This window comes from Heptranchias perlo, unplaced genomic scaffold, assembly GCF_035084215.1.
Source record: "Heptranchias perlo isolate sHepPer1 unplaced genomic scaffold, sHepPer1.hap1 HAP1_SCAFFOLD_214, whole genome shotgun sequence".
NCBI classification, from domain to species: Eukaryota; Metazoa; Chordata; class Chondrichthyes; order Hexanchiformes; family Hexanchidae; genus Heptranchias; species Heptranchias perlo.
In genome coordinates this window covers 325,511-347,625 of record NW_027139228.1, presented here as the reverse complement: position 1 = coordinate 347,625, position 22,115 = coordinate 325,511, and the positions used below count along the sequence as shown (strand labels likewise).

The window sequence follows — 22,115 nt, the reverse complement described above, 5'->3', positions numbered from 1 at the left end:
GCCCAGACACCTGATTCCAATACATTCAGTACAGGGAATAATCCTGTAACAATGCCAGGGTTGGATCGACAAATTCATGACAGATATAATGCAGCGCCTCAATACCGAAAGAGCAGAGACTTAACACATTCCATCATTCAACCAATAGAACAGAACAAGTGACTGTGTAAAATATGTCGGGACAAAAAACAATTTGCCAAGTACAGCAGCAGAGTTAACACCGATTTACACCTTTAACAGATGAGATAACGGCTTACCCGGAACTCCAATGGCTGTAAGAACAGGATAATAAATACGTTGTATCTGATAGATTACTGGATCTTCCATTTCTGTGAGAAGCACTGACTTCTGTTGGTCTGGAAACCACAGCTCCAGCAGGCACTCTGAGCTGATCCATTCCAACAAGCCCTGATTTATACAGGGGCTAAGTCTCCACTGACACGGTTATACTCCTGATCATTGCTATTAGTTACAGTCAGTTTAACAAACACATTATATCAGCAGCTTTGACTCCGATGTAAATAATGTGGTGAATAAAACACAAACATCTAAAAGTCCAGGTTATTACTTAATCAGACCTCTCTCAGGAATAAAGTTTAAATCTGATCTCATACAGGACTGATCCAACAATAATAAACGGCTGCATTTGCAGCTTCTTTATAACTGCATTGACCATGTTCACTCCTGGTGTTTCATTTATAATTTAGACAGATGTCTCCGCAGTGTGCACTGAACCCAGGGACACAGCAGACCCGTTTCACTCTGTTCCTGCAGTTTCCCAGTCAAAATATGAATTGTGAGTCTCTGACACGAGGACAGTTAAAGGGCAGGTTGAGGATTGCAGCCTAGAAATGACAGTGGGTGATATGAGGGGACGGAGACTGAACGTGTCCCATTGACATTCCTCTCTCCGCTATTTTACTGCAGATGTTTACCCGTTTATTCTACATTGGTTAACGGCTCCAGTAAAATTGGTCCCGTGTAAAACCGAGCTCAGCTCATGACCCCTTTTCACCTCCATCACAAAGGCCCCTTAATTCCCTCACCGCCTCCATTCCTTCCTCAGCCCATTGCCATTGAAACCCTCATCAATGTCTCTGTCCCCTCCAGACTCCATTCCTCCAATGCACTCCTGACCGGCCACCCAATCCCCACCTTCTATAAACGTGAGCTCGTCCAAAACTCTTGTCCGTGTCCAACCAGCACCAGGTCCTGCTCGGCCTCACTGACCCTCACTGGCTCCCAGTTCCATATCACTTAAATTTAAAATTCTCATCCTTGGGTTTAAAACCCTCCATAGCCCACCCCTCCCCATTTCCATACCTACAGACAACTCACCCGTCACCATCTCATTCATCGGACACTGGCCTCTTTTGCTGGGACTCCCCTCACTTGGTTCCACTCACCTATCTGATCATAGCCAGGAGAAGCTTCTCTTCCCACCCTATCACCGTTGTCTCTGATGTTTCTAAAGGTTCAATCCTTGGCTCCCTCCTCTTCCTCATCTACATGCTGCCCTTTGGTGACACAGTCCACAGACACGGACCAGCTTTCAGATGGACGCTGACGAAACCACCGCCTCTCTTGACCCTTCCAATATCTTTGTGTTGTCAGGTCCACATTCTGTTTTAGATGAGCCGCCAGTTCCTCCAGTTAAAAATTGGGAAGTCATGAACTTTGCCAGGGATTCCATCCTCACCCCTGGTTTTTTTGATTGGTGAGTCACTCACCAACCACTCAAGCCCTTACTGACTTGCTTTGGATTCCAATCTCCTCAGCCTTTAGTTTATTTTTATTCTTTCTCACACTTGAATCCATCAGGGTCTCACCCCTCCCTATCTCTATAAACTACCAGTTCCGACAGCCCCTCCCAAACATTCTGCTCCTCCACCTCTGGCCGCTTGTGCATCTGCAGTCCATTTGTCCCACTTCTGACAGTCGTGCCTTCAGCCATATCCACGCTCCTGAATGCCCACCCTCAGCCCCTCCATCTCCATTCCTCCTTTCACGTGTCAGACGTGGCTCAGTGGTCGCAGTCTCCCCTGTGAGATAGAAGTCTGTGCATTGAAGTCTAATTCCAGAGACTTGAACATATAATCCCGGCTGACACTGCAGTGCAGTCCTGAGGGAGCACTCGACTATCGGAGGGTCACTACTGAGGGAGCACATTACTCTCGGAGGGTCAGTATTGAGGGAGCACATTACTCTCGGAGGGTCAGTACTGAGGGAGCACATTACTCTCGGAGGGTCAGTACTGAGGGAGCACAGTACTCTCGGAGGGTCAGTACTGAGGGAGTGCTGTATTGTTGGAGGGTCAATATTGAGGCAGCACAGTACTGTCTGAGGGTCAGCAGTGAGGGAGTGCTGCACTGTCGGAGGGTCGGCACCGAGGGACTGGCGCACTGCTGGATGGTCAGTGCTAAAAGAGCGCGGTACTGTCGGATGGGCAGTACTCTGGGAGCGCTGTCCTGTCGATGGTGTCGACGGTAGGATACTTTAAGCCGAGGGCTCATCTGCCCTCTCAGGTGGATGTAAAAGATCCCACATCAATATTCGAAAATGAGCAGGGGAGTTCCTTCCAGTGTCCTGGCCAATATTTACCCTTCAACCAATGTTTATAAAACCGACTTTCTGGACATTTATCTCATTGCAGTGTGTGGGAGCTTGATACGTGCAAATTGGCTGCCACGTTTCCTCCATTAACACAGCGACTACTCTTCACAATGTACTTCATTGACTGATTAGGGACGTCCCGAGGTCACGAACGGCGCTGGAGAAAAGCAAGTTCTTTTCTTTTTCAGACCTTCCAAGAAGCCATCTCTTGCTTCAAGCTTTTGCCGTCCTTCCTACTATTTCCTTCCTTGGTCAGGAGTCGTCGAAATTCTACTCTTGAAAACCAATCATATCCCCTCCGATTCTCCATTTACTTCTGCTCATTTTACACCCTCCTTAAACCCACTCTTTGACCAAGGTTTTCGCCAGTCCTACTGACACCTTCTTATTCCTTTTACTTCTCCGTGAATCCGCTTGGGAATGTTTATTCCATTCAAGGCAGTCTGGGAATGCAAGTTGTTGTTAACTTTCATTGGAATGTGTTCATTAGTTGTCTACTGTATGAGGAAAAGTAGTTTCTGGGATCATATTCTTGTACCAGAAAGAGATTTATATCAGAGACAGACTTGCTCACATAAATAAACATTGGAAACTGCTCGTGGACACCGTTTTGTTCGAACAACATAACTTGGTTTATGTTCAGGCATCGCCTTGAAATCGGTTTGTACAACCGTGAGGGAACCTTTAGGGGATCCTTGATCTAATAGGAGACAAGCAACACTGACTAGGATGAAGATTTATTAGTTATTTGTCTTTTTACTCTTTGATTATAACTCGATTTACTGCTCCCTGGGACTGATGATTATGATGAAGATTTATTAGTTATTCTATTCGGTTAAACCACATAGTTCCAGAGCAGTTTCGGTGTCCCATTATAGAAACAACATTAAAGCCATAGGGAGAGCACAATGTCGATTCACTCGAATGTGGCCAGGGAAGGGAAACTTTTTTGGAAAGACTTGAAAAAACAGGATTATTTCCATGGGAATAGAAAAGACGAGACTTAAATCTTAAACAAAAACAGGCCATTCGGCCCAACTGTTCCATTCCGGTGTATATGCTCCACACGAGCCTCCTCCTGACTTCATCTAACTCTTTCAGAATATCCTTCTGTTCCTCTCTCCCTCGTGTACTTATCCAGCTTCCCCTTAAATACATCTCTACTATTCGCCTCAACTACTCCAGGTTGGAGCAAGTTCCAAAATTCCATCCACTCTCATGGTTAAAAAGTTTCTCCTGAATTCCTTATTGGGTTTAATAGTGACTATTTTATATTTATGACCCCAAGTTTTGAACTACCCAAATGTGGAAACATCTTCCCTCCCTCTAACATATCAAACCCCTTCCTAATTGTAAAGACCTCTATTAGGGCACTCCTCAGCCTTCTCTTCTCTAGAATAAAAATACCCAGCCTGTTCAGTCTTTCCTGATATTTATAACCTCTCAGTTCTGGTATCATTCTAGTGAATCATTTTTTGCACCTTCTCCAGTGACCGTGTATCGTTTTTATAATATGGAGACCAGAACGGTTCACAGATCTGAAATGTTAACACTGTTTCTCTCTCCACAGATGCTGCCTGACTTGTTGTGTGTGTCCAGCATTATCTGATTTAATTACAGTTTTCATAGTCTGGTCTAACCAAGGTCCTGCACAAGTTCAACATAATATCTCTGCTTTTCAATTCTCTTCTTTGAGAAATGTTTGCATTTTTATGGCCTTCGCCCCTCAGCAGGAGAGCCAGCTTGCCCCACAGTATGATGGCCGCCTTGCCCCTCAGTAAGATGGCCGCCTTGCCCCTCAGTAAGATGGCCGCCTTGCCCCACAGTATAATGGCCGCCTTGCCCCTCAGTAAGATGGCCGCCTTGCCCCTCAGTAAGATGGCCGCCTTGCCCCTCGGCAAGATAGCCAGCTTGCCCCACAGGAGGATGGCCGCCTTGCCCCTCAGTAAGCCTTGCTGGCAGATATTTTGTTTTCAGTTCAGGGCGGGAGTGAATGGTTCCCTGTTACCCACCGTGTGCTGTACATGTCCAGGAGCTGTCACTGTTCCATACATGGGCCGTAAAGTACAGAGAAGGAGAGACACACTGAGAGAGGCATTTTGTTTAAATGTGAAGGCACTGATTTTTTTACAGGTGTATGTCTCAATATTGTGTTTATTCAGGGCCACCATTTTGTGTCAACACAGCACTGGGACATTTATTACAGAGTACCACTCCTCACTGGGAAATAAACACACTGTACAGAGGACAGGAAATATAAAGTGAAACACAGATACAGGTCTGAATGGAGATCAGAAATTGCACAGATAAAACACAGGTGCAGATCTCGTTGTTATGTTTAATAACTGTTTTTTTTATTCGTTCATTGGATGTGGGTGTCGTTGGCAAGGCCAGCATTCATAGCTCATCCCTAATTGCCCTTTAGAAGTTAGTGCTGAACTGGCTTCTTGAACCGCTGCAGTCCGTGTGGTGACGGTTCTCTCACAGTGCTGTTAGGAAGGGAGTTCCAGGATTTTGACCCAGCGACGATGAAGGAACGGCGATATATTTCCAGGTCGGGATGATGTGTGACTTGGAGGGGAACGTGCAGGTGGTGTTGTTCCCATGTACCTGCTGCTCTTGTCCTTCTAGGTGGTAGAGGTCGTGGGTTTAGAGGTGATGTTGAAGAAGCCTTGGCGAGTTGCTGCAGTGCATCCTGTGGATGGTACACACTGCAGCCACAGTGCGCCGATGGTGAAGGGAGTGAATGTTTAGGGTGGTGGATGGGGTGCCAATCAAGCGGGCTGCTTTATCTTGGATGGTGTCGAGCTTCTTGAGTGTTTTGGAGCTGCACTCATTCAAGCAAGTGGAGAGTATTCCATCACAATCCTGACTTGTGCCTTGCAGATGGTGGAAAGGCTTTGGGGAGTCAGGAGGTGAGTCACTCGACGCAGAATACCCAGCCTCTGACCTGCTCTCGTCGCCGTAGTATTTATATGGCTGGTCCAGTTAAGTTTCTGGTCAATGGTGACCCCCAGGATGTTGATGGTGGGGGATTCGGCGATGGTAATGCCGTTGAATGTCAAGGGGAGGTGGTTAGACTCTCTCTTGTTGGAGATGGTCATTGCCTGGCACTTATCTGGCGTGTATGTTACTTGCCACTTATGAGCCCAAGCCTGGATGTTGTCCAGGTCTTGCTGCATGCGGGCTCGGACTGCTTCATTATTTGAGGGGTTGCTACGGGAACTGAACACTGTGCAATCTTGAGCGAACATCCCTATTTCTGACCTTATGATGGAGGGAAGGTCATTGATGAAGCAGCTGAAGATGGTTGGGCCTGGGACACTGCCCTGAGGAACTCCTGCAGCAATGTCCTGGTGCTGAGATGATTGGCCTCCAACATCCACTACCATCTTCCTTTGTGCTAGGTATGACTCCAGCCACTGGAGAGTTTTCCCCCTGACTCGCATTGACTTCAATTTTACTCGGGCTCCTTCGTGCCACATTCGGTCAAATGCTGCCTTGATGTCAAGGGCAGTCACTCTCACCTCACCTCTGGAATTCAGCTCTTTTGTCCATGTTTGGACCAAGGCTGTAATGAGGTCTGGAGCCGAACCCAAACTGCGCATCGGTGAGCAGGTTATTGGTGAGTAAATGCCACTTGATAGCACTGTCGAGGAAACCTTCCATCACTTTGCTGATGATTGAGAGTAGACTGATAGGGCGGTAATTGGCCGGATTGGATTTGTCCTGCTTTTTGTGTATGAGATCTTTGGACTGGTATGTAATGTGTATCTCAGTCTGCACTAATAGAATTGATACTCTATCTTTAAATCTCATTCTCCGAGTACATTCTGAACAGATATCTAATTTGTTTGTCAGGTTTACTAGCTTTCAATATTTCTCAATCTGATACTCCACCTGAGTTTTGGACTTTTATGCAATTTGTGTCATATGATACACTTTTCGAATGGATATTTCATGTATTAAAGTCATGTGTGTGAGAGTTCTAGGCCAGTATTCAATTTGAATCTCGGGGTACATTATTGGGATTCATTCTGTACCTTTGAATCGGGTACCATGTGTGATTTCTATCTGGTATTTAATTCGTAGCTAATGTTGCCCTATTGTGAGATTGACACAGTGCCTTTCACTCTGAGAGTGTGATTTTGGACTGGGATTTTTTTATCTACCTGTCAGCGGGACTGAGTTCGGGGGAAATGGAACAGTGTCTGCCTCACCTGCTCTGCTTGACTGTTGGATTGAAAATATGTCTCTGCAAATTGTGATCAGTGTGGGACTGACTACTTCTGCTGTCTGAGACTGTGGAACTGATGACCTGTCTGTGTCTCTGTGCTCTGTGAGTGATAATATACCTACTGTGTGTGAGAAGGAGCTGGCTGTACTGTTCCTTCTGCCTCGGGTGGAGGAAGCATCACATTTATTCTGGATCGTTCAAGGGTTTGCCTGTAGAAAGAAAGTTATCTCTTATTACTCAGGAACATGTGAGGGAGAAAATACAGAAGTGATCAGTTTAATATCTCTGTTAATGATCATTTTGAATATCCACAAATGAAATCCAGTGATACAAACAGTGTCAGTGTCTGACTCCACTGCAGTACTGCAGCACTCAGCTTCTGCATACCAGGTGTGTTGGGCTGTTTTACAACAATTTAATGACATCCAGACACGGCCCAACCCCTGCACTGATCCATGAATGGGACTACCCGATGGGGCAGGGACCGTTGTACAGGTCAGGTTTCAAATCTCCTCTCCCATGGGACTAACCGTTCAACCGAAACCAAACAGCCGCTGTTTAAAATGTGTCCTTCACACTTCTCACCTGATGCCTGCAATAGATGCTCTTTGTATAACTCCCCACATCCTTACTGTCCGGCTCTGTTTCCACTGTTCACTGTCCAATAACAATAAACAGGGTGAGGCTGGAACTAAACCAGGACCATTCACTCCTGGTTTGGGGAGAGAAAGCAGCAATGATTTTAATAGCAGGTTCTTCCCATTCTCTCTCCCTTCCCCTGGACACACCCTGTGCACACACAGCCCTAGAATGACCTCTCCCTTCCCCCCTCTCACTCCATGTTCCGTGACCAGTTCCTGATCCACTCCGCCTCTTACAAACAGCCCCCGGACTCGCCCTGAACTTCCCCCGGACTCAATGCCGATCTCTGAGCCCATCTGTGGACACGGTCCCGAAGCGATGATCTGCTGTAACGAGGCTGCTCTTTGCTCCCTTCCCCCGGGGGCCGTGATCTCTCCATTCCCGGCTGTTTTAAACCATCTTCTTCCGCTCACTGAGGGAATGGCGCCCACAATTCCCAATCCAAAAATCGATGGAAACTTTCCCCAATTGGAATTTTTCCGAGTCTGATCAAAGGAAGTGGGGCTGGGGGAGAGGTCAGAGGGAATGGGGTCCACAGGCAGTGCAGGAACAGGCACCAGAATGGGATTCCACCAGTGCCTAACGCTGGAATCCAGACTGACTTTAAAATCTCCAACTATTAAACGAGATGTTTCCACCCCTGCTGTTTCTCTCAGGGTCTTTTGATGGTGAAGAGCCTTTCAGAGATAAAGTGAGCGGCTGTGAAATCAGCCAATGGATTCTCTTCATTAATGGCCCCTATAATGTGTGACTGAGAGAGGATCTCTCAAAACAATCCTGGAGAAACATGGGAGGAAAGTGGGAGTCGGTGTATTTGCTGGGACCGTGTAGGGTTAATATCAGGCAGCAACAGTCGCAGATTAATTTAACCGGAGTGAAACTGTAGGTCACTGAGAGTAATATCGAACAGCCCTGAGCTGTAAAACTGCAGATAGTACAACAGGCATTAGAGGGTTAAATGTGACCCATTGTTTCTGTCCCTCTCTGTATTGTCCCTGAGTGTGGGATTAATAGTGTGTCTGTCCCTTGTACAATATCAGTGAGAGATGTGATTGCATCTTCTGTCTCTCCAACGCGATCTTTCTGGATAAAACCGCACTTTACCGGTCAGTCTGGATCTAATACTGTTAACGTCTGTCAGTCACTGTGTCTCACCGCTCTCTCTGTCTCTCTCACCGTGTCTGCCTCCCTCTCTCTCTCTCTGGTGCTGTATATGAAGGTGGATACTGCTATTGAGCGTGATTTGGACACAGATAGGGAGTGTTAGATTGATACTGTCTCTCTCTCTCTCTCTCTCTATTGCTGGACATGAAAGTGGGATACTGTCTGATATAAAATAGAGAGAATGAGATGTCCGGGCCGGGCCTCACTGTAACTGGTATTGTGTTCAGCTCCAGTCCCAGTTCATGGTCATAATCTTTTCACAGATTCAGGGCGAGAGTCTCTGTGAGACGGTAACACTGGCGGAGAAACTCTGCGTCATCACTCAAACCCCAACACATGAGATTCTCCAAATAAGCTGGAATAAGGTGTTTGTAAAACGCTGAACCCGTCTGGGAGGGGATGTGTGGGGAGATAGAACAGGGAAACAGACTGAAATGGAGGAGCCGAGTTGACTTGTTATTGAATGGACTGTATTTTGGCAGGAATATTAACGATTTCTCATTGTAACGGGGCTTATTTGAAAGCTTCTGGTTTTTGGGAATCCTTGAATATGAAGCCCGGGTCTGTCAGGGTTTGTGCGGAGCGCTGAGGTTCGGTTCTATTATCGATAAACGGTTTGAAACTGTCGGATGGAGAGAACTGGAGGTGGAGCTGGAAGATCAGAGGCCGCTCTCCGCTCTGTCACTCTGACTGACTCCTCCCATCCCGATTTCTCTGTTTAATCCCCCATATGGAACCAAAGCGGGTCGGTGGACTCGAAACACGGTTTACTCGTTAACAAGACGAAAGGCGAGTAATGTTCCTGATCTCCTGGGCACCAGGCAATTCACTGTTATTTGTTTCTGTACAGAGTTACATTTCAGTGATTCCCCAGTGAGTTTGATGCGTTATGTGAATAATCCAACAAAATAGAACAGAAACGGAGCGAAGCGCTGAATTCCACAGATGTAGAAAGGTTAGTCGAGCAGTTCTGGTGATTCTTTACGAGCCCTGCATGGCAAGTAGTTTAAATAAATACAAGAAATCTGGTGATGTGTGGGCTGGGGTCTATAAGTCACCGTTTAAAGTACCGGACTGTGGTCACTGCCCCGACTCCAGTCCCATTAATACCTCATCTCGTCCACAACGAGACAAAAGAAGCTCAAAGCCACACTGGTAGCATGATATCAGCGTCTCCCTTCAGACAGTAACCAGTCCTTTCACAGATACAGAGGGTGGCTCTGAAAAGAGCCTTTACATCGAGCTGCATTGAAACTACAGCACAGAAACAGGCCATTCGGCCCAACTAGTCTATGCCGGCGTTTATGCTGCTCATGAGCCTCCTCCTTCCTTACTTCATCTAACCCTATCGGCATATCCTTCTATACCTTTCTCCCTCATGTGTTGATCTATCTTCCCCTGAAATGCCCCTGTGTTATTTGCCTCAGCTACTCCTCGTAGTTACAAGTTCCACATTCTAACCACTCTCTGGGTAAAGCAATTTCTCATGAATTCCCTATTTGATTTATTAGCGACTATTTTATATTTATTACCTGAAGTTTTGGACTCCCCACAAGTGGAAACATTTTCTCTCCATCTATCCTAACAAATCCTATCATTATCTTAAAAACCTCGATCAGATCAACCCTCAGCCTTCTCTTTTCTGGTGAAACGAGACCCAGTCTGTTCAGTCTTTCCTGATAAGAATATCCTCTCATTTCTGGTATCATCCTTGTGAATCTTGTTTGCACCTTCTCCAATGCCCCTATGTCTACAATATGGAGACGAGACCTGTTCGCAGTATTCCAAGTCTGGTCTAAACAAGGTTCTATACAAGTTTAACATAACTTCTTTGCTTTTCAACTTTATCCCTCTAGAAATGAATCCTAGTGTTTGATTTATCTTTTTATGACCTGATTAACCTGGGTCGCTGCTTTTAGTAATTTGTGTATCTGTACCACTAGATCCCTTTGCTCCTCTATCCCGTTTAGACTCTTATTATCCAAGCAGTGTGTGACCTCTTGATTCTTCATTCTGCAAGTTTATTAATGCCCTCTTGCATTTTGATGCATTTTTCCTTTGTATTAACTAAATCCCCCAATTTGTTGTCGTCCACAAATTTTGGAATTGTACTTCCGATTCCCGAATCCAAATCGTTAATGTAAATTGTGAAGAACAGTGGTCCCAGCAACTGGAACTCCACTTCCCACCTTTTGCCAGTCTGAGTAGTGACGCTTAACCTCTATTCTCGGCTTTCAGTTTTGCAGCCAACTTACTATCCATTCTGCCAGCTGATCCTGACTCCACGTGCTCTGAACTTAGCCATGAGTCTACAATATGGTACATTTCGAAGACCTTCGGAAAATCCAAATATATCACCTCTACTGCGTTAAACTTGTCTACACTTTCTGTTCCTTCTTCAAAGATTTCAATCAGGTTGGTCCTGTCCTTTGGGTTATCAGATTAAGCCTTGGCCGGTTTACTTGCTCTTGGAGCTCACAATGCTGGTTTTCTTTGGCAGCAGCAAGGCCTGGATATCAGACAACACCCTGAGCGATGGTCACCCGTCCCAGCAGCTTGTTGAGCTCCTCGTCGTTGCGGATGGCCAGCTGCAGGTGTCTGGGGATGATGCGGGTCTTCTTGTTTGTCCCGGGCCGCGTTGCCGGGCAGCTCGAGCATTTCAGCCGTCAGATACTCGATGCACAGCAGCCAGATAGACCGGGGCTCCGGCACCCACATGTTCAGCATTGTTCCCCTTTCGCAGGAGCCTGTGAACACGGGTAACAAGGAACTGCAGTCCGGCCCGGGATGAGCGAGACTTGGCCTTGGACAGAGTTTTACCGCCGGTTTTTCCTCTTCCAGACATTTCCACAATCTCACAAACACTTTCACAAAGAATGAAGAAATCCTCCCGCACTCGCCCTTCTCATACATTCTGGAGGAGTACAGTGGGGACACTTGTGATGGGTCTCTCTCAGAGTGTTCACACTGCCCGCTCACCCTCACTGATATTCTATCTTTGAACTGCTGTAATATTGACCTTTAGTAATATTGCTGCTCCTCCTCCTTTCCCTATTTCCCTGTCCTTTCTAAAGATCTTATAGACTTGAATATTAAGCTGCCATTCCTGCCCAGTTGGTAGTCAGGTCTCTGTAATGATTTAATGCAATTATTTAACTTTACTCAAAGGCTGATGTGAGCTGTGGTAAAATGTATTTCCAGCTGGTCAAGTATTGCAGGTATCGACTGTCTCTTCAGTCCGATATCAGGTGAAGAATGACTGGCTGGTGTGGAATTTCCATTGATTGGGGGTTGGTGAAATCTACTGGGCGGAAACAGGAACTGCAACAGAGCGAGAAAGGATCCGTCAGAAACCAGTGAAAATGAAGAACAAAATCCAACAGCCTGCAGTGTCTGGTCAGGGTCTGATGTTTGGGAACTATTTTATTGTTGGTTATTTTCAGCGATGGTGGTATAGTGGTGAGCATAGCTGCCTTCCAAGCAGTTGACCCGGGTTCGATTCCCGGTCATCGCAATTCAGTGTTCTTATTAGTTTATTTCCATCAGAACCTCTTCAGTTTGCAATCGAATTTGATGCAGTTCAGTTGGATATTGTTTCCAAAACATAATCGGGTGTAATTATAGTAAAATGTTATCAACCTTCATTTATTTTCCCAAAGAAGGAAAAGAGGAAAAACATGCTGGAAATGCTGAGTTGTCAAGGGTCTAATGAGAGTGAGGAAGGGAAATGATATGTTAGCCTTTATTGTAAGGGTGTTGGAATATAAGAGTAAGGAGGTCTTGCTGCAATTGTAGTATGAGGAGATATTGTGTAAAATTGGCCAATATTCGGTGGAGTTTAGAAGAATGAGAGGTGATCGCATTGAAATGTATAAAATTCTTAGACGGCTTGAAAGGGTAGATGCTGAGAGTCTGATTCCCCTGGCTGGAGAGTGAAGAACTAGAGCTCATAGTCTCAAGATAAGGGGTCGGCCATTTAGGACCGACATGAGGAAACATTTCTTCACTCGAAGGATTGTGAATCTTTGGAATTCTCTACACCCCAGAGGGATGTGGATGCAAAGTTGTTGAGTTATATTCAAAGCTGTGATCGATAGATTTTTGGACTCTCGGGGAATCAAGGGATATGGGGATCGGACGGGAAAGTGGAGCTGAGATCGAAGATCAGCCATGATCTTCTTGAATGGCCGACCAGGCTCGATGGGCCATATGACCTATTCTGCATCTATTTCTTATGTTCTTATGTGGAGAACTTTATTTCCAAGTGTGCTGGCGACAGTAATTTCGGTAGCACAGTAAACATTGGAGATGGGAGCAGGAAGTTGCAAAGGGATATTGATAGGTTAAGTGAATGGGTGAAACTGTGGCAGGTGGAATTCAACGTGGGGAAGTGCGAGGTCATCCCTTTGGACCATAAAACGATAGATCAGTGTATTTTCTAAATAGCAAGAAGCTAGGAACATGGATCCTACAGTGCACGCAGTCACCCAAGACTGATCCCAGACTGCACCCAGGAATAATACAGTGCACGCAGTCAACCCAGACTGATCCCAGACTGCACCCAGGGATCCCAGAGTGCACGCAGTCTACCCATACTGATCACAGACTGCACACAGGGATCCTAAAATGCACCCAGTCACCCCAGACTGATCCAAGACTGCACCCAGGGATTCCAGAGTGCACCCAGTCAGGCCAGACTGATCCCAGACAGCACCCTGGAATTCAACAGTTCACACAGTCACTCCTGACTGAACCCAGACTGCACCCAGGGATCGTACAATGCACGCAGTCTCCCCAGACTGATCCCAGACTGCACCCAGGGATCCGACAGTGCACTCAGTAACCACAGACTGATCCCAGACTGCACCCAGGGATCGGACAGTGCACGCAGTCATCCCAGACTGATCCCAGACTGCACCCAGGGATCCCACAGTGCACGCAGTCACCACAGACTGATCCCAGACTGCACCCATGAATCCTACAGTGCAGGCAGCCACCCCAGACTGAACCCAGACTGCACCCAGGGATCCCAGAGTGCACACAATCACCCCAGACTGATCCCAGACTGCACCCAGGGATCCCAGAGTGCACCAAGTCATTCCAGACTGATCCCAGACAGCAGCCAGAAAATCTACAGTGCACGCGGTGACCCCAGACTGATCCCAGTCTGCACCCAGGAAACCTACAGTGCACGCAGTCACCCCAGACTGATCCCAGACTGCACCCAGGAATAATACAGTGCACGCAGTCACCCAAGACTGATCCCAGACTGCACCCAGGAATAATACAGTGCACGCAGTCAACCCAGACTGATCCCAGACTGCACCCAGGGATCCCAGAGTGCACGCAGTCTACCCAGACTGATCACAGACTGCACACAGGGATCCTAAAATGCACCCAGTCACCCCAGACTGATCCAAGACTGCACCCAGGGATTCCAGAGTGCACCCAGTCACGCCAGACTGATCCCAGACAGCAACCTGGAATTCTACAGTTCACACAGTCACTCCTGACTGAACCCAAACTGTACCCAGGAATCGTACAGTGCACGCAGTCTCCCCAGACTGATCCCAGACTGCACCCAGGGATCCGACAGTGCACTCAGTAACCACAGACTGATCCCAGACTGCACCCATGAATCCTACAGTGCAGGCTGCCACCCCAGACTGAACCCAGGCAGCACCCAGGGATACCAGGGTGCACGCAGTAACCCCAGACTGATCACAGACTGCACCAAGGTAAGCCTGAGGGCACCAAGTCATCGCAGAATGATCCCAGACTGCAGCCAGGAAATCTACAGTGCACACAGTCACCCCAGACTGATCCCAGACTGCACCCAGGGATCGGAAAGTGCACGCAGTCACCCCAGACTGATCCCAGACTGCAGCCACGGATCCTGCAGTGCACCCACTCACCCCAGACTAATCCCAGACTGCACCCAGGGATCCCAGAACGCACCCAGTCACCCAGATTGATCGCTGACTGCACCCAGGAATCCTACAGTGCACGCAGTCACTCCAGACCTTTCCCAGACTGCACCCAGGGATCCCAGAGTGCACCCAGTTACCCCGACTGATCCCAGACTGCCCCCAGCAAATCTGCAGTGCACGCAGTCACCCCAGACTGATCCCAGACTGCACCCAGTGATCCTACAGTGCACGCAATCATCCCAGACTGATCCCAGACTTCACCCAGGGATCGTACAGTGCACGCAGTCATCCCAGACTGATCATAGACTGCACCCAGTAATCCTACATGCAGCCAGTCACCCCAGACTGATCCCAGACTACACCCAGTAATCCTACATGCACCCAGTCACCCCAGACTGATCCCAGACCGCACCGAGGAATCCTACAAAGCACGCAGTCATATCGGACGGATCCCAGACGGATCCAGCAGTGCACGCAGTCAACCCAGACTGATCCCAGAATGCACCCAGGGATTCCAGAGTGCACTCAGTCTACCCAGACTGATCCCAGACTGCACCCAGCGATCCAAAAATGCACCCAGTCACCCCAGACCGTTCCCAGACTGCACTCAGGTATCCCAGAGTGCACCCAGTCACGCCAGACTGATCCCAGACTGCACCCAGTAATTCAACAGTGCACGCAGTCACCCCAGACTGATCCCAGACTGCACCCAGGGATTGTACAGTGCACGCAGTCTCCCCAGACTGATCCCAGACTGCACCCAGTAATCCTACATGCACCCAGTCAACCCAGACTGATCCCAGACTGCACCCAGGGATCCTGCTGTGCACGCAGTCAACACAGACTGATCCCAGACTGCACCCATGGATCCTAAAATGCACCCAGTCACCCCAGACTGATCCCAGACTGCACCCAGGGATCCCAGAGTGCACCCAGTCACGCCAGACTGATCAAAGACTGCACCCAGAAATTCTACAATGCACGCAGTCACCCCAGACTGATCCCAGACTGCACCCAGGGATCCTACAGATTTACCCAGGGATCGGACAGTGCAAGCAGTCTCCCAAAAACTGATCCCAGACTGCACCCAGTGATCCGACAGTGCACTCAGTAAAACCAGACTGATCCCAGACTGCACCCAGGAATCCCACAGTGCAAGCAGTCACCCCAGACTGATCCCAGACTGTACCCAGGGATCCTGCAGTGTACGCAGTCACCCCAGACTGGACCCAGGGATCCCAGAGTGCACCAAGTCATCCCAGACTGATCCCAGACTGCAGCTAGGAAATCTACAGTGCACGCAGTGACCCCAGACTCATCCCAGTCTGCACCCAGGAAACCTACAGTGCACGCAGTCACCCCAGACTGATCCCAGACTGCAACCAGGAATCCTACAGTGCACGCAGTCACCCCAGACTGATCCCAGACTGCACCCAGGGATCCTACAGTGCACTCAGTAACCCCAGATTGATCCCAGACTGCACCCAGGGATCGGACAGTGCACGCAGTCATCCCAGACTGATCCCAGACTGCACGCAGGAATCCCACAGTGCACGCAGTCACCCCAGACTGATCCCAGAATGCACCCAGGGATCCTACAGTGCACGCAGTCACCCGAGACACATCCCAGACTGCACCCAGGGATCCTGCAGTGCACGCAATCACCCCAGACTGATCCCAGACTGCACCCAGGGATCCCAGAGTGCACCAAGTCACCCCAGACTGATCCCAGACTGCACCCAGGGATTGGACAGTGCACGCAGTCACCCCAGACTGATCCCAGACAGCAACCAGGAATCCTACAGTGCACGCAGTCACCCCAGACTGATCCCAGACTGCACCCAGGGATCCTGCAGTGCACGCAATCACCACAGACTGACCCCAGACTGCACCCAGGGATCCTGCAGTGCACGCAGTCACCCCAGACTTATCCCAGACTGCACCCAGGGATCCCGGAGTGCACCAAGACATCCCAGACTGAACCCAGACTGCAACCAGGAAATCTACAGTGCACGCAGTCAACCCAGCCTGATCCCAGACTGCACCCAGGGATCCTACAGTGCACGCAGTCACCCCAGACTTATCCCAGACTGCACCCAGGGATCCCAGAGTGCACCCAGTCACTCCTGACTGATCCCAGACTGCACCCCCGGATCCTACAATGCACCCAGTCCCCCCAGACTGATCCCAGACTGCACCCAGGGAACCTGCAGTGCACACCGTCACCGCAGACTGATCCCAGACTGCACCCAGGGATACTACAGTGGACGCAGTCACCCCAGACTGATCCCAGACTTCACCCACAGATTCTACAATGCACCCAGTCACCCCAGACTGATCCCACACTGCACCCAGGGATCCTAGAATGCACCCAGTCACCCCAGACTGATCCCAGACTGCACCCAGGGATCGTACAGTGCAGGCAGTCACCCCAGACGACTCCTAGACTGCATCCAGGGATCCAAATGTGCAAGCATTCACCCCTAACTGATCCCAGACAGCACCCAGTCACCCCAGACTGATCCCGGACTGCACTCAGGGATCCTGTAGTGCACACAGTCACCCCAGACTGATCCCAGACTGCACCCAGTAATCCTACATGCACCCAGTCATCACAGACTGATCCCAGACTGCACCCAGGAATCCAACAGTGCACGCATTAAACCCAGACTGATCCCAGACTGCACCCAGGGATCCCAGAGTGCACCCAGTCACGCCAGACTGATCCCAGACTGGACCCAGAAATTCTACAGTGCAAGCAGTCTCCCAAAAACTGATCCCAGACTGCACCCAGTGATCCGACAGTGCACTCAGTAAAACCAGACTGATCCCAGACTGCACCCAGGAATCCCACAGTGCAAGCAGTCACCCCAGACTGATCCCAGACTGTACCCAGGGATCCTGCAGTGTACGCAGTCACCCCAGACTGGACCCAGGGATCCCAGAGTGCACCAAGTCATCCCAGACTGATCCCAGACTGCAGCTAGGAAATGTACAGTGCACGCAGTGACCCCAGACTCATCCCAGTCTGCACCCAGGAAACCTACAGTGCACGCAGTCACCCCAGACTGATCCCAGACTGCAACCAGGAATCCTACAGTGCACGCAGTCACCCCAGACTGATCCCAGACTGCACCCAGGGATCCTACAGTGCACTCAGTAACCCCAGATTGATCCCAGACTGCACCCAGGGATTGAAACAGTGCACGCAGTCATCCCAGACTGAACCCAGACTGCACGCAGGAATCCCACAGTGCACGCAGTCACCCCAGACTGATCCCAGAATGCACCCAGGGATCCTACAGTGCACGCAGTCACCCGAGACACATCCCAGACTGCACCCAGGGATCCTGCAGTGCACGCAATCACCCCAGACTGATCCCAGACTGCACCCAGGGATCCCAGAGTGCACCAAGTCACCCCAGACTGATCCCAGACTGCACCCAGGGATTGGACAGTGCACGCAGTCACCCCAGACTGATCCCAGACAGCAACCAGGAATCCTACAGTGCATGCAGTCACCCCAGACTGATCCCAGACTGCACCCAGGGATCCTGCAGTGCACGCAATCACCACAGACTGACACCAGACTGCACCCAGGGATCCTGCAGTGCACGCAGTCACCCCAGACTTATCCCAGACTGCACCCAGGGATCCCGGAGTGCACCAAGACATCCCAGACTGAACCCAGACTGCAACCAGGAAATCTACAGTGCACGCAGTCAACCCAGCCTGATCCCAGACTGCACCCAGGGATCCTACAGTGCACGCAGTCACCCCAGACTTATCCCAGACTGCACCCAGGGATCCCAGAGTGCACCCAGTCACTCCTGACTGATCCCAGACTGCACCCCCGGATCCTACAATGCACCCAGTCCCCCCAGACTGATCCCAGACTGCACACAGGGAACCTGCAGTGCACACCGTCACCACAGATTGATCCCAGACTGCACCCAGGGATACTACAGTGGACGCAGTCACCCCAGACTGATCCCAGACTTCACCCACAGATTCTACAATGCACCCAGTCACCCCAGACTGATCCCACACTGCACCCAGGGATCCTAGAATGCACCCAGTCACCCCAGACTGATCCCAGACTGCACCCAGGGATCGTACAGTGCAGGCAGTCAACCCAGACGACTCCTAGACTGCATCCAGGGATCCAAATGTGCACGCATTAACCCCTAACTGATCCCAGACAGCACCCAGTCACCCCAGACTGATCCCGGACTGCACTCAGGGATCCTGCAGTGCACACAGTCACCCCAGACTGATCCCAGACTGCACCCAGTAATCCTACATGCACCCAGTCATCACAGACTGATCCCAGAGTGCACCCAGGAATCCAACAGTGCACGCATTAACCCCAGACTGATCACAGACTAAACGCAGGGAGCCGACAGTGCACGCAGTCACCCCAGACTGATCCCGGACTGCACCCAGTGATCCTACATTGAACGCAGTCACGCCAGACTGCAGACAGGAATCCTGCAGTGCACGCAGTCATCCCAGACTGATCCCAGACTGCACCCAGGAATGCTACAGTGCACGCAGTCAACCAAGACTGATCCCAGACTGCACCCAGGGATCCGACAGTGCAGGAAGTCACCCCAGACTGATCCCAGACTGAACCGAGGGATCCTACAGTGCACGCAATCACCCCACACTGATCCCAGACTGCACCCAGGAATCCACCAGGGCACGCAGTCACCCAAGACAGAACCCAGACGGCACCCAGGGATCCTACAGTGCACGCAGGCACCCCAGACTGATCCCAGACTGCACCCAGGAATCCAACGGGGCACGCAGTCACCCCAGACAGATCCCAGACTGCACCCATGGATCCAACAGTGCACGCAGTCACCCCAGACTGATCCCAGACTGCACCCAGGGATCCGACAGTGCATGCAGTCACCCCAGTCTGGTCCCAGACTGCACCCAGGAATACAACAGTGCATGCAGTCACCCCAGACTGATCCCAGACTGCACCCAGGGATTGGACAGTGCATGCAGTCACCCAGACTGATCCCAGACTGCACGCAGGGAACCTGCAGTGCACGCAATCACCACAGACTGACCCCAGACTGCACCCAGGGATCCTGCAGTGCACGCAGTCAACACAGACTGATCCCAGACTGCAGCCACGGATCCCGGAGTGCACCAAGACATCCCAGACTGATCCCAGACTGCAACCAGGAAATCTACAGTGCACGCAGTCAACCCAGCCTGATCCCAGACTGCACCCAGGATTCCTACAGTGCACGCAGTCACCCCAGACTGATCCCAGAATGCACCCAGTGATCCTACATTGAACACAGTCACCCCAGACTGCAGACAGGAAAACTGCAGTGCACGCAGTCACTCCAGACTGATCCAAGACTGCACCCAGGAATGCTACAATGCACGCAGTCACCCCAGAGTTATCCCAGACTGCACCCAGGTATCCCAGAGTGCACCCAGTCACCCCAGACTGATCCCACACTGCACCCAGGGATCCCAGAATGCACGCAGTCACCCCAGACTGTTCACAGACTGCACCCAGGGATCCTGCAGTGCACGAAGTCATCCCAGATTGATCCCAGACTGAACCCAGGGATCGTACAGTGCACGCAGTCACCCCAGACGAATCCTAGACTGCATCCAGGGATCCAAATGTGCACGCATTAACCCCTAACTGATCCCAGACTGCACTCAGGGATCCTGCAGTGCACACAGTCACCCCAAACTGATCCCAGACTGCACCCAGTAATCCTACATGCACCCAGTCATCTCAGACTGATCCCAGACTGCACCCAGGAATCCAACAGTGCACGCATTAAACCCAGACTGATCCCAGACTACACCCAGGGAGCCGACAATGCACGCAGTCACCCCAGACTGATCCCAGACTGCACCCAGTGATCCCACATTGAACGCAGTCACCCCAGACTGCAGACAGGAATCCTGCAGCGCACGCAGTCATCCCAGACTGATCCCAGACTGCAGCCAGGAATGCTACAGTGCATGCAGTCACCCCAGACTGATCCCAGACTGCACCCAGGGATCCTACAGTGCACGCAGTCAACCCAGACTGATCCCAGACTGAACCCAGGGATCCTACAGTGCACGCAGTCACCCCAGACTGATCCCAGACTGCACCCAGGGATCCGAGAGTGCACGCAGTCACCCCAGACTGATCCCAGACTGAACCGAGGGATCCTACAATGCACGCAATCACCCCACACTGATCCCAGACTGCACCCAGGAATCCACCAGGGCACGCAGTCACCCAAGACAGAACCCAGACGGCACCCATGGATACTACAGTGCACGCAGTCACCCCAGACTGATCCCAGACTGCATCCAGGAATCCAACGGAGCACGCAGTCACCCCAGACAGATCCCAGACTGCACCCAGGGATCCGACATTGCATGCAGTCACCCCAGACAGATCCCAGACTGCCCCCAGGAATCTAACAGTGCATGCAGTCACCCCAGACTGATCCCAGACTGCAGCCAAGGATCCGACAGTGCTCGCAGTCACCCCAGACTGATCCCAGACTGCACCCAGGGATTGGACAGTGCACGCAGTCACCCCAGACTGATCCCAGACTGCAACCAGGAATCCTACAGTGCACGCAGTCACCCCAGACTGATCCCAGACTGCACCCAGGGATCCTGCAGTGCACGCAATCACCACAGACTGACCCCAGACTGCACCCAGGGATCCTGCCGTGCACGCAGTCACCACAGACTGATCCCAGACTGCAGCCACCGATCCCGGAGTGCACCAAGACATCCCAGACTGATCCCAGACTGCAACCAGGAAATCTACAGTGCACGCAGTCAACCCAGCCTGATCCCAGACTGCACCCAGGATTCCTACAGTGCACGCAGTACCCCCAGACTGATCCCAGACTGCACCCAGGGATCCAACAGTGCACGCAGTCACCCCAGACTTATCCCAGACTGCACCCAGGGAACCCAGAGTGCACCCAATCACCCCAGACTGATCCCAGAATGCACCCAGGGATCCCAGAATGCACCCAGTCACCCCAGACTGATCACAGACTGCACCCAGGGCTCCTGCAGTGCACGAAGCCACCCCAGATTGATACCAGACTGCACCCAGGGATCGTACAGTGCACGCAGTCACCCCAGACGAATCCTAGACTGCATCCAGGAATCCAACAGTGCACGCATTAACCCCAGACTGATCCCAGACTGCACTCAGGGAGCCGACAATGCACGCAGTCACCCCAGACTGATCCCAGACTGCACCCAGTGATCCTACATTGAACGCAGACACCCCAGACTGCAGACAGGAATCCTGCAGTGCACGCAGTCATCCCAGACTGATCCCAGACTGCACCCAGGAATGCTGCAGTGCACGCAGTCACCCCAGACTGATCCCAGACTGCACCCAGGGATCCTAAATTGCACGCAGTCAACCCAGACTGATCCCAGACTGAACCCAGGGATCCTACAGTGCACGCAGTCACCCGAGATTGATCCCAGACTGCACCCAGCGACCCGACAGTGCACGC

The 22,115-nt window shown here is 50.7% G+C and overlaps 1 non-coding gene across 1 annotated transcript; it reads left to right on the top strand.

The window, feature by feature from the left end:
- The first annotated feature begins 12,098 nt into the window (after positions 1-12,098).
- On the top strand, positions 12,099-12,170 carry trnag-ucc (transfer RNA glycine (anticodon UCC)). Its single transcript has one exon. It is a non-coding gene; the product is annotated as a tRNA-Gly (tRNA).
- Positions 12,171-22,115: the final 9,945 nt, after the last annotated feature.